Source organism: Erinaceus europaeus, chromosome X (assembly GCF_950295315.1).
Source record: "Erinaceus europaeus chromosome X, mEriEur2.1, whole genome shotgun sequence".
NCBI classification, from domain to species: domain Eukaryota; kingdom Metazoa; phylum Chordata; class Mammalia; order Eulipotyphla; family Erinaceidae; genus Erinaceus; species Erinaceus europaeus.
Window position 1 is genome coordinate 2,846,284 of NC_080185.1, and position 13,449 is coordinate 2,859,732.

At 56.5% G+C, this 13,449-nt stretch overlaps 1 protein-coding gene across 7 annotated transcripts in view; it reads right to left on the reverse strand.

Moving 5' to 3' along the window:
* The window catches only part of ZNF185 (zinc finger protein 185 with LIM domain), a 46,954-nt gene extending 45,192 nt beyond the window's left edge, over window positions 1-1,762 (reverse strand). For all 7 annotated transcript variants that reach the window (XM_060183485.1, XM_060183486.1, XM_060183484.1 and 4 more), the window contains exon 1: window positions 1,628-1,762. The gene's annotated coding sequence lies outside the window, so the exon portion shown is untranslated. The remainder of the gene's footprint in view (window positions 1-1,627) is intronic.
* Between the last annotated feature and the right edge of the window lie 11,687 nt (window positions 1,763-13,449).

A 13,449-nucleotide genomic window follows, 5' to 3' on the forward strand; every position in this document is an offset into this window, starting at 1 on the left:
GCTGGGTGCAGCCCTGGGCCAGCAAACAGAAAGCAAGCTGATATCACCCAGTAGTCAGCACCTTCTAGGCTGTTACCTCGAGCAGGTGCTGACAAAAGTGCCGTCTGGGGCTGGAAGGAGACAGTCCTACAGCCCCAGAGTACCCAGGCCAGCTCTGCTGGTGAGGAAAGCTCAGAAAAGGGGGGTGGGGAGGGTGGGCAGGGGGTAGGCCGAGGGCCAAGTTTCATGGATTTGCTGGGGACAGTAGTAAGCCCAGGGCCTCTAGGCAGGCATTCCACCCCTGGGATCGCTGCTCCTCTCAGCCAGGGTGCTCTCTGGGCCTGAGGAGAGAGAGGAGGCCAACTGTTGAGCAACTGTGCCCCCACCCCCCAACAGATGGTGAGGCAACAGCTGATTTCTCTGCCCCCACCCCACCCTCAGCTCTGGGTGGCACACAGTGTCCATGGAAGACCTGATTTTGGCCTTCCAGGGCCAAGGGGGAGGCCAGATTTGAGCATCTCCAAAACGTGTGCAGGCTTTGAATTGGTCGCTGTGGAGCTCCCCTCCTGCTTCCCAGTCTTCCTCCTCCAGGAAGCATACCCAGATAATCTCAGCCAGTGTTGCTCCCCTGCTCCTGTCCTTGTGTTGACAACATTTAGAACCAAAGCACCTGATACAGTCACTAGACACCTCTACCACTGATGTGTGAGTGTCCAGAGGGGCATGACCCACATGAGCAGCTGCCATGTGGCCAACAAATCATCTTCTTCCAGCAGCTACCCCCAGTGGGCTCCAGAAATGCCCACTGCCCCCTCCAGCCTCTTGACTTCCAGAGCCCATGTGGAATGGATGGGAGAAGAGCCAGAACTTTCTGTGCCTACCTAGCTGAGGCCATGCGGGCTCTCACCACTCTGTAATAGCCCAGCCTCCGGCCCCACGAGTCCTGGGGCCAGAGGCACCCAACACTGGCCCTCAGGCTGGACTGGAGATGCTAAGTGCGCTCACTTCCCACACACCTCTCATGTCCCACAGCATGGACACACCCACCCCCAGCCCCGACTCCCAGCAACCTCCAAAGGCCTTGGGTGGGGCAGCCTGCTGGGTGCCCCCCTAACGAGGTGCACATGCTGCCCGGGTGTCCCCAGCTCAGAAGTAGCAGGTATCACCCTGCCTCCCCACCCCCAGCCAGGCGGGAACAATCCAGCCACAGAGCCCGCTGGCTGCGGATGGAAGTGAGCGCACCCGCACCCGCGGACACTTGATTCGTTGCCTTCGGTCTGAGCAGCTCCCTGCCGGGTCAGGAGACACCGGTTGCCTGTTCTCCGCTGTCCCATGCCCCAGAAAGCCGGGTTCGCTTGAGGGGCTCACCGTACTCCTCTATAAAATAGACGCCGAGACCCCTGCTTCCCAGCAGCCAGGTGGGTAACCATCCCCGTGCCCACCTGGCCCCAGGCCATCGTCACCTCTGGGAGTCTCTGTGGTGGCGGGGACCCGGGGAGCCCAGCGCGCTGCCTCCGTCGGACGCACAAGCAGGATGCTCTCGGGCGAAGCCCGCACCTGGGAAAACTGAGGCCCCTAGTCGTCCGCGGCACCCGCGAGCACCCTCAGCCAACGCGCCGGCCGCGGCGGCGGGGACCCGCAGCCCTACCTGGCAGGAGGCAGCTCGAGGGACGCGGGCTCCGTGGGTGCAGCGCCCGGCTGGCGGGGCGCGGGCTCGGCAGGCGGTGCGGCTGTGGAGGACCGACTGGCTCTGCCCTCGGGAGAACAAACAGGTTTTCTCACTGCGCCCGGAGCCTCGCCCCTCGCCCCTCCCCTCGGCCGGCCCCTTCCCCTGCCCTCTCCTGGGGTAGGTAGATGCGGCTGGCACATTCCGCACATTCCCCCGCCAGTGTCCCCGGCGCCGCCCCTGCGCGCCCCGCCCCCGCCCGGGGCTGCTGGAGAAATCAAGGCCGGCCGGCTAGCTGCAGAGGCTGTGGCCCGCTTCCAGGCGAATTCCTCGGGGCTCGCGCCCCCGGCCGCCGCCGCCGCCACGTGAAGGGCCGGGCTGCCTGCGCCCCTGCCCGCCCGCCGACGGCCAATGACTTCCACAGATGCCGTCGGCGGCGAGGAGGGAGCTGCTAGATCCATTCTACAGATGGAGCTCCAGACAGGCAGGAGGCCCGGCCCAACAGCGTGCCCCATGCCTCCGGGCTGGGGAGCCTGGGGTTTCTGGCAGCCAGCACCCCGCCAGGCAAGGGACACACACCGCCCCCAGGGCCACCGCACTGCGATGACCCCCCGGCCCTGTGCCCTGAGCCGCTGCACCGTTCTTTCGCTCCTGTTCTTTGAGCCTCTATCCCAACATCCGGGCATCAGGGCAAGGCCCTCGAATGGGGGAGCAGGAACAGAAGGGCCCTCCCTATACTTGTAGAGCCCTCCAAGGGCCCACTGGCAGGTCAAGACCTAGCTCCTTTGGCCCCAAATGACTCTCGGGTCCAAGGCACCGATGCCTTCACAGCCAGACCTCCTGGTGCAGCTCTGCACACTGGCGCCACACTGCTCCCAGGCTGGACACTCAGCTCTGTAAGGGGACCCTGGTCTGTCCCCTGGTCTGGCTACTGAGCAACTATTTAGTCATTCTTCAAGAACCCCCTGAAGTCAGAAGACCGATGGTTTCCTTCTGCAGGCTTGCTACTTCCCCCTGGTGAAACTGACCTGCAGAAGCTAAGGGTGGGTACCCTTTGCTGCCACCTCTGGGAGAGTCTGGTCATCTCTGAGTCATCCCTGGGAAGCCTGTACAGGGAGTCGGGGGTCGTCTGTAGAAGAAGACTTTGGGCTTCATCACTTGGGGATAAGCCGAGTGCTGGGGAGGGGGGGAGGGTGGTACACAAAGTCACATCAGGTTGGGGGGAAGTTTCACCAACAGTGGAGCCGAGCTGCAGGTGTGTCTCCCTGCCCATCCCCCCTTTCTCAGTGTATCCAGCTAATAAATAAATACGTAAAACCACGTCACATCCAGTACTCCTGGTCTCTGGCCAGCAAAGATGTCTTTGCTTCCAGACTGGTGGCCAAATCTAACACCTCCCCCTGCGCCACACCCCCACCACCCCAGTTTATGTGCCCATAGATTTGACATGATAGCTCTGAAGCATACTCATGACTGCGAGGAAGCGTCCCCTTCCTCTCCAGGTCCCCATCCATGTCAATGGCCCTAGCTTAGAGAGGTTGGATGCAAGGAACAGGGTGACAGATGACACACAGGTTGAACAAGGTGGCTTTTGCCTGCCAAGGTGCCACTGGGAAAGACAGTTGGCTCCAGGGCACTGGGCATGGAGAATGAGGAGTAGCGACGATAGTCACCAGTGCCCAGTCAACTGCCACTGCTCTGGGCTGGACTGCCCCAGGGCCCGGGCATCTTCCCAGGGCCCAGGTGATTCAGCCCCTGCTCAGGCCAGACCCGCCACAATAGCGCCAGCCAAAGGGACCGGCCAGCCTCAACTCCTCCCTCCCCGCCAGGCCCTGCAGCTGATATTCGTCTCCAAACGGGTTTGACTCGAACAGTAAGTGCCCTGCCTTGCCTTGCCCTGCCTTGCCCTACCCTTCCCTGCCCACCTGTTCACTGCCCCCACAGGATCCCCCACCCGCCCCCTTCCAGGGCCACCCTCAACCACCTCAGCCAGGCCTCAGGGCCCCTGCTGCCTCTGGAAGACACATGTGCCAAGTGCTCACACACCAGCGGCCTACACATGCCAGACCCCTGGGTTTGCAATGATGGCTGTGCCCACTGGCCTATTTGGTCACCTTCTTCTTGGACTCCCTCAGGCTCTAGACCTAGTTCCTGGTGGACTGACTGAAGCCCTCCCTCCTCCCTCCTAGCCTCTCTCAGGGTCTCAGCCCCATTCCCCTCCTCCCAAGCAGGCTCCAGCTGTGGGTGCAGGTGTTGCCTGACTAGGGTGGGACCAGGCTGGGCAGCTGGGTGCTGGGGGCCCTATGCTGTGGGGCTGCAGCTCACAGAGACTCCCTGGGAGGTCGGCCTGCCATGTAGGTGGGGTTCCCCAGCAGCTGTGGAGAAGAAGTAACCAGCCACAGCACCCCTGAGCACCCAGGGAGGCCCTTCCTGTCTCCAGGATGGCAGCACATAAGGTTGAGCAGGAGTAGGCCCACTTCCCAGACCAGGGAGGGAAGCAGAGGGTAGAACCTCAAACTGAGTGCCCCCACCTGAGAGGGATGGGAACCACTGACCCCAAACACTGTCACTGTCCCAATGGAGAAACAAAGACCCCGAGGGTGATGGCATCCCAGAAGAGACAGAGTAGGCACTAAAACCTTTAGCACAGCTGCTCTGGATGGGCCTCAGCTGGCCTGGGTGCTGGAGTTCACTTGTGGGGAGGGTTGGGCTCCTCTTCTCACCCTAATCCCCCTCCTTCACTCCCCCTTCCAGGCCCGCCCTGCTGCCTCAGCCTCATAAGTTCTTCAACCAGTTTCCACTTGCTGGGTGACTGCACTGGCTCTAGGCAGGGTGAATCCTTGGCGGGAAGGGGTCTCTAGCCCTGGCTGTACCCAAGGGGGCTCCAGGGGCTCCACAGCTGCCAGGAACCTAGGCTCCTGCTCAGCCAGCACCACATCGCTGGTGAGTCTTATGTCTGCATGTTCCAACCACACCACCTGCAGACTGCACACCTGTGAGGGGCTGGCTCCCTCCCACTACCTGTTCTCACTGTCCAAATGCCCCCTGGGCCCCCTGTCCCTCACCCAGCAAGGACACCAATCAGCTCTTATCCTGGCTTGGCGCTGCTCTTAGCTTAGTGCTAGGGGCCAATTCTATAGCAACCCCCCCAACAGGGAGGTCCCCACTACATGGGCCTCTCCCAGCCCTGCAACCTGGCCCCCGCTGCCTCCTGATTGCAGCGCTGTGAAGAAGCCCAGCAGAGGCTGGGCCGCAGCCTGGCCTGCGTGACCCAACGCCCCAGAATGCAGACTGTGCACCAGGCTCTGTGCCCCGTGGGCCAGGCCTCTGAGCACGAGTGCATTGGGCGGGCCAAGGCCGAGCTGGCAGCGCATCCCGTGTGCCCTGCAGAATCATCCCCAGATTGGAAAAAGAATGTTCTAATTGGAAAACCTCCCCGCCATGGTTTTCCGGAGTTTTAGTACAGTTGGCCGGCAAGAAGACTCCTGGGATGAGGAGGAAGGGAAGTCAGGAGCAGCAGACAGTGGGCTCCCTGCCCAGCACCCCTCGGCCCCCAGCCCCGCCGCTGCTGGCCAGGGAATCCAGAGGCAGCTGGTCTTGTAGGAACCCCTCCACCAGGAGGCCCCACACCTGCCCCCCACCCCACCCCCGCCAGCAGCCCAGGCTCAGGAGACTCTCCAATGACATGGTGGACAGGTCCAGAGGGGGAAGTCAGAGAAGGTGCTGGGGCTGTGGGGACCAGGGCTTTGGAGCAGATGGGCCCTCTGGGCCTGGCTGCACTCCACCCAGGCCAAGGAGCCCAGGACACTGTACCCTGGGAGCACCCGGCTCTAAGAGTTGTGACACTTTATCCGCGGCAGAGCAGGTGTTGGGATTCGTGTGTGGAATGACTAATTCTGGGCTTCTTTTTCCTTTCTTTCTTTCTTCCTCTCTCTTTCCTCCTCCTCCCCCTTCTTCTCTCTTCTTTCTTCTCCTTCTCTTTCTGTAAACATCCCTGAGTGCTTAGCTGCCTTAGTTTCCCCAGGGGGAGCAGCCTTTGACAGAGTAGTTGTGGGGATAGCACTTAAGGGCTACCTCCTGGTCTGCCTGAACATATCCCCTTCCGGGGGGTGGGGTGGGGATAAAGCTCATGTCTTCTTGGTGTGGAGCCAAGGGACTGGCTGTCATCACTAGGCAATCAGGGATAGAGGTGGGGGCTCAACTGTCCACTGCACCCAGGTCCTGGCAACCTGGGTGTGGGGACTGAAAACTAGGTCAAATGGTTGTAGGCTCCATGGCATCATGCCATGCCCCCCCCCCCCGACTGAGCAGAGGCAGTGTGTCCCACCCACCCTGCATGGGTCTCAGAACTGAGCAACACATGTAACTGCTGAAATTTCAGTGAATCACAATTCACTTCAATGGAAGCAAACTCCTCAGTAACAGGACCCACACTGCAGGTGTCAGTGGTCCTATATGCCTGGGGGCTCCAGGAATGGACAGCAGAGAGGCCATCCTCCTTCCTGCCTGCAAACCAGGGCCTCCCTCCACCATGCACCCCCCCCAACACACACACACACACATACACACACACACACACACACACACACACACACACACACACACACACACACCCCGCTATCCTGCTTTTTCCTCTGGCTGGAGCCTTTCCTTCTCCTACGAAGATCAGGCCAACTGGTCAACCCACCATCATCCACCATCACTGAGTCTGCCTGGAGCTCCATACTCAGCCCAGGCCTCACCGGAAGTGAGTGAGCAAAGAGCTTGAGGGAGGTGAAACTCAAAACTAAGCCATGGAGGGCCACCTTAGTAAAAGCCCTGCTGAGCCTCCACAGCCACACTTCCCATCAGCTTCGTGTTCCTTCCAGTCTCTCTACTGCTGGCCCACCACTTCCAGACCCCTTTTCTTATTTGCTAGTGAACTTGGCCAACCGCCTAATGGCTGATAGTGATGACTGTCTCTTGGCTTTGTGGGGACCTTCCATCACTGGACCACATTCCTCCCACCTCAGTCCTTTCTTCACTCCCTCTCTCTCCAGTTTCGAGTCCAGGCTCAGCCTTCAGCCTGTCTGTGTCTACATCCCAACCCACACTTCCCACTGTTCCATTATTAGCACCTGCATCCTTCTCACTGTGCAGAGAGGTCCACAGTCAGTCTCTCCACTAGGAGAGGCCTCTGAGATATCCCCTTGCCCCTGCACCACAGGAGTGCCCACATTTAGCAAGGAGGACTATCACTGGGAAAAGCTCCCAGCTCCTGTGGCCTTGTATGTACATAGTGTCCACCTTGCTCCTTACACCCATGAGCACTGGATCTCAGCCACCACCCGATCACAACTCCGGCCAGCTATCCTGGTACCTCTGTGGTGCTGACCCTTGCACTCACATCTCTGCCCTTGGTTTCACTGTGAGGGAGCACTCCTCCCTCTTGGATTAACTGCTCCTCTGGCTTCCCCGACACCCCACTCACCTCTAGGTAATGAGGTCTAGCAGCACAGACTCCAAGTGCTAACTGTGTGGTGAGGACCAACTCCATTTCTTACCTGTACCCCAGATGGAATAACAGCAGCTCCCCCTTCACCTACAGTGGCAGATGGGAGACTGACACAAAGGCACATGGACCAGAGCTTGGAGAAGGGAGAGACAGCCTATGGAATCACCACAGGGACTCAGGTAGGGCTCAGGATATATCACCTCAAAACACAGCAATTCCCCCATCTGGACTTGTTCTTCTGTACTGCTGGGGAGTGAGTTTGGGGCTGTGTGCATGCAAGATATTGGTGAGCTCCTGCCCAATCATAACTCAATACTTATAATTTGGAAGAGAGAAAGAGAGAGAGAGAGAGAGAGAGAGAGAATAGCACCACCCCATCATCCACAGAGCACTCAGCACTGTCCATGGTGCTGTCATGTTGGGATGCCAGGGATGGAATTCAGGGCTTCCTGCCAGTCATCTCCTGAACCCCCTGTTGACTATTGCAAGATGAGGCAGATTTAGAAAGGCCTCTGGGCCTCTCCCTGGAGTATGGTCAGCCCTTCAGCCAGAGGAGAGGAAACTTTTTTTGTATTTCTTTATTGGGGAATTAATGTTTTACATTCAACAGTAAATACAATAGTTTGTACATGCATAACATTTCCCAGTTTCCATATAACAATACAACCCTCACTAGGTCCTCTGTCATCCTTCTTGGACCTGTATTCTCCCCACCCACCCACCCCCAACCCAGAGTCTTTTACTTTGGTGCAAGACGCCAATTCCAGTTCAGGTTCTACTTGTGTTTGCTCTTCTGATCTTGTTTTTCAACTTCTGCCTGAGAGTGAGATCATCCCATATTCATCCTTCTGTTTCTGACTTATTTCACTTAACATGACTTTTTCAAGGTCCATCCAAGATTGGCTGAAAACGATGAAGTCACCATTTTTTGTAGCTGAGTAGTATTCCATTGTTTATATAGACCATAACTTGCTCAGCCACTCATCTGTTGTTGGACACCTGGGTTGCTTCCAGGTTTTGGCTATTACAAATTGTGCTGCTAAGAACATATGTGTCCACAGATCTTTTTGGATGGGTGTGTTGGGTTCCTTAGGATCTATCCCCAGGAGAGGAATTGCAGGGTTATAGGGTAGGTCCATTTCTAGCCTCCACTCCCCTATCTTCATGCTCTGCTGGATTCCTGGTCCTCTCAGTGCCCTCCAAGACTTGCCACTCCTCCCCAGTGACAGGGGGTCAGCTCCCCAACTGGAGCACTTGCAGGGTCTCCCGACTTGACTAGGCCCTAGACTCATGACTCCGTGTCAGCACTGCACTGAATCTGCCCCCCCCCCCTCCTGTGGCCTGAAGCCCCAGCCAGGGCTCCTCGGAGGCTAAGGGAGAATGTGTTCCTCCCCCCACGAAGTCTAAAGTTCAGCTCAAAGGAAACACTTGCAGAGGAAACTTCACTCCCCCTGCCCCAGGCCTCCCACACTTCGCTTCCCGGCTCCTCATCTCCATCCCAGACCTCTCCTGTAGGGCCAGCCAAAGGCCAAGGTGGCTCACCTGCTTCCTCCCCTTCCTGCGTCTCCCCCATGCTGGTCCCCAGCACAGTCCCCAGCTAGGTCCAGCTCCTGTCCCTGCTCACCTCCTGCCTGGGCCCCAGACACCTCTCCTGCCTGCCCCTATGTCACGCTGGAATTTGGGGTACCACTGGAAGCCTCCATTGCTCCCCACCCTGGGGCTGCTGCCCACTGTGGCTCTGAGCGCCTGTCAGCTGTCTTCACACAGCCACATTGGAGGCTGTTTTCTACATATCCTGGCATGGACTAAGCCTCCCTCCCCAAAGCACCCTCTATGCTCCTGCCACCAAGCCCAGGCCCGCCTTCCCTTCTCTCCCCAAACACATTACCACGCAGGGCCACCATTCTCATCTGTTTATTTCTTCCCCCAGGCTGTCCAAAAGACACATCTGCTGCCCAACTGCTCACCGAAGCACCTGGAACGGTTTGTGGGCACCTGAGAAACATCTGTCCAGTGAGAGAAGGGGGGGAAGCCCCCTCAGATGTGAGGTCTGAGCAAGGTGGCAGTTCCAGTCGGCGAGCAATGCGGGAGCAGCCAGCCATGTGGAAAAGCGAGCTGGACAGCCTGCATTGCTCTCCACATTGAAATCAACTCCAGATGGCTCAGAACTCTAATGTGAAAAAAAACAAACCATAAAAGTACTAGAAGGAATCCTGGGGTGGGGACGGCCTTTCTAAGTATGTCATGAAAACCAGAAACCATAAAAGGAAAGACATAAATTAAAAACTTCTGCATAGTGGAACCCACCAGCACTGTCACTTGGCAAATGACAAATGCATCTGAGGGTGAGAGGTGAGCAGTGGGGAGCAGGGCAGTCCAGCCGGGGGCCTTCAGCCCGACATGAAGCCCAAGGGAAAGATACTGTCTGCACACTCCCCGAGCTTTCTAGAAAGCCTACGCTAGCCTGGGTGTGGGAGAACCATCTGTCTCTTACCCCACGGAGCCTGGGGGAGCAGTGCTAGCTGCTGTGGACATCCTGGGGTGGCACTCGGGACATCTCTGGCAAGTACCCCAGAGCGCTTTAACCCACAACAGCAACCTCCTGCAATTTTTCCCATGACCCCACGTGCATAAGAAGGTCCATGGTTGGGAGTCAGGTGGTAGCGCAGCGGGTTAAGCGCAGGTGGCACAAAGTGCAAGAACCAATGTCAGGATCCCGGTTTGAGCCCCCAGCTCCCCACCTGCGGGGGGAGGGTCCCTTCGCAAGCAGTGAAGCAGGTCTGCAGGTGTCTATGTTTCTCTCCCCCTCTGTCTTCCCCTCCTCTCTCCATTTCTCTCTGTCCTATCCAACAATGATGACATCAATAACAATAACAATAATAACTACAACAATAAAAACAAGGGCAACAAACAAGAATAAATAAATAAATATTATTATTAAAAACAGGAATAAGAAGGTTCATGGTAAAGCACGCGCAGTGGCTCACGCATTTGTCATTGGCTACGTCTCTGTCATCTGTGCAGGTGCCCCAAGGACCTGGCCTGACATGTGTGGAAGGCCTGGCTCTGTCCTCATGTCCTAACTCTTGCCACCTCCTGGGGACACCTGCTACCATTCCTCCCCTCTGTTCATAACTTACTTCCTCCTGGCTGGTGGTTCAGACCCACATGCAGACATGCAATGACTTTTTCTCCCTTCAAGCCACGCCCCACTCCCTAGCCCCCCTTCTCCTTGTAACAGACTCAAGGGGCTTCTCCACATCTCTGCCTCTACTTCCTTCTCTCCTACCTCTCACTGCCAGCTTGCCACAGAAGTGACTCGCTAAGAACGCCTTGCCCCAGTGCAACAGGGCCCAGAGGTCAGGCTGGGTTTCTGGGTTACTGGCACGCCAATCATCATCGGCACAGGGGATCACTTCCTTCTGGAAGCAACTTTCTCGCAGCTTCCGGGTCTCTTCTCATCCCCTGTCATGTGCAACCTCTTACTTTGGGGGGAAGGGATCAGACTTGGTCCTCGTAACTCTCCTCTGTGACACTCACTGACATGTCCCATCTTTTTTTTTTTTTTTTTAAGACTTTATGAGTGGTTTAATAGTGGTTTACGAGGCTCTAAGATGACAGGGGTATAGCTCCACACCACACCCTACACCAAAGTTCTGTGCCTCCACCCCAGTGATAACCACCATAGTTGTCACAAAGCCTGAGTGGCCATGACGTGTCTTTAAATACCATCAGAAGTCTGGCGACTTGCACACTCATATTTCTGACTCAGTCCTCTCCCCAGAATTCCAGAGCCCTCTATACCAAGTCCTGTTCAACAGCTCTGCCAAAGAAAACTCTCTCTTGACCTTATCAGTGTCCTTCCCTGCCCTCCCAAATTGTCCCCCACACAGATGATGGCCAGGTTGTGGCTCTGGCCCCCACAGCTTGGTGGAATCCTGGAATATTCATTTTCTCCTCCTCCTCACAGTCAAGCATGAGGAGAGCCACTGGCCCCAACTTCCCCATAGGTGCGGGAATTGCACCACTTCTCCCCACCTTCACTGTGGTGGCTTTCTGGCTCTCACTGTAAAGAGCTAGGCTGCTCTAAATATTCTTGCTCACACTTTGCAGGCAGTCATCGTAATGCCCTGGAGGCCTTACCTCCTACCCCTCAGCAGAGTCACAACCCTGCCAGGCATTCTCCAAAGCACTGCATGTGGGGCAAGGTGCAAGACAACGTGCAAAGTGCTGCTGCCTTTCTGTGACAGTGAGACTCAGCGTCTCTTCGGGACTTCTCTTAACTGCATGCTTTGTCTTTTCTCTTTCTTCTTCCTCTCCTCCTTCTTCTTCCCTTCCCCCTCCTCCTTCTCTTTCACTTTCTTCTTATTGCCAACAGGGTTATAACTGGGACTTGATGCTAGCACTACAAATCCACCACTCCTGGCAGCCACTTTCTTTCTTTTCTTTCTTTCTTTCTTTCTTTCTCTCTTCATGTTTTTTTTTTCTTGCTGTTTTATTGCATAGAACAAAGAGAAATTGAGAGGGAAGGGGGAGGTAGAGAGGAAGAGAAAAAGAGAGACTCTCAAAGACCTCCTCCACTAGTGAGGGTTATAATCTAGGGCCTGGTGCATAGTAGTGTGCTCAACTGGGTGTGCCACCGCCCCACCCCCTGGTTTGTCTTTTCTAGAAAGTTAGACCAAACATTTGTGTATGGTACGAAGACATGAGACCACTGAGCCACCTCCCCAACCCAATTTTTACTGTATATTTTTAGGAAGGAGGGAAGAAGGGATGGAGGGAGGGAGAGAGAAAAGGGGAGGGAGAGGAATGACAGAGGGGAAAAGGAGCACCCAGACCACAGTGGATAGTGCTCCCCTGGGGCATCAGGGCACACATCCAGGACCTAGAATGTTAGTATTCTTCGTGTTGCTTTGTTCCCCTTCCCCCGACCTCTGAGAGAAATGGTTTGGCCCTTGCTAGTTTCACGCCCCTCTTTCTCCCTGCCCCGTATGCTAAGGACGTCCAGAGTCCCGGCAGCAGTGGCAGAGGGAGAATGATGGAGAAGCACATGGTGTGGTGATTTGCCCGTTCATGAATAAAGATTAAACTGCAGCTTCTCAGCCCAGCCGTGTGTCCCCGAGTCTCTCTCTACTGCCGCGACGCTAGCCCGGCCTGCTGGAGCCCCCGAACTTTACCAACACTGGAACATGGAGAGGCGCCTCCCAGTCCCCAGGGAAGCACTACTAAGCCCGTGAAGAAGGACTCTGGGGAGGAGGAACGCCCACAGCATCAGAGAGGTGTGGCAATGGTGGACGTGAGCAAGCTCACCTGTAAGACAGCTCTATAGCAGGAAGGAGGGTCACCCCAGATTGACAGGAGGTTAGTTAGCTCTGCAACAGAGACAGCACACAACAAGGGCTGGCTGCACCATGAGTCTGTCCACAGCGGCAGCTTCTACATGTCCATCATCAGGGGATTTGTCCCCATCATGGCAGCTGACGTGCCTCAATGGGCCCTCGGCATGCCTGTCCCCTGGTGCAGCCAGGGGCTCAGGAAGGCAGACATGGGCTCCAGGCCTCCCTGTCACTTCACACTGGCTCAAGGTGGCGCCCACTGAGCCCCAGGAATGGTTTAGGGCACAGAATGGGACCACTGTGGGTGTGGGAAGGAACCAGGATGTTCTGCACATGCCCTCTGGCTCCTAACCCAGAATGGGCCTTCTCACCCAGATGTGTCCACCTACAAGGCCCTGTTGCGACCCTGAACTTCCTGGGGTCAAACCTCTGGGGTTAGAGGTGGAAGCAGTGTCCTTGAAACAGTGGGTGCCTCCCAAGGGATGAACTTTGGGAAAGGTTCATGGCCTTGAATAGATTCCTTGTTTCTAATATCACAGCTCCACACACCCCAGGTTAAAACTGAAGAGTGGGCCCTTACCCGCTTCACCTGACACAGCAGACAGAACTAGCCTGTGGCTGCCCTGGGCCATTTTTAACCTTCTTGTGAGAGTTCCATCTGTTCTCTGAGGGAGGATCTATCCCAGGCCACTCTCCGGGCTACTGATGTCACTAAAGTCTTAGTGTCCTTGGCCTGTGGCCATATTAACCATTTTCACCTTCATCCTCACATGACTACCTCTCTGTGTGTGCGTCTCGACTTCCTCTTCCTCCTTCTTCAGTATTTTTGCTGGGGTTTCACCATCCAGGCCAACTTTTCCAGATAGAAAGAGGGAGAGAGGGGAGTTGGGCGGTATCACAGCGGGTTAAGTGCAGGTGGCATGAAGCGTGAGGATCCCAGTTCGAGCCCCCCAGCTCCCCACCTGCAGGGAAGT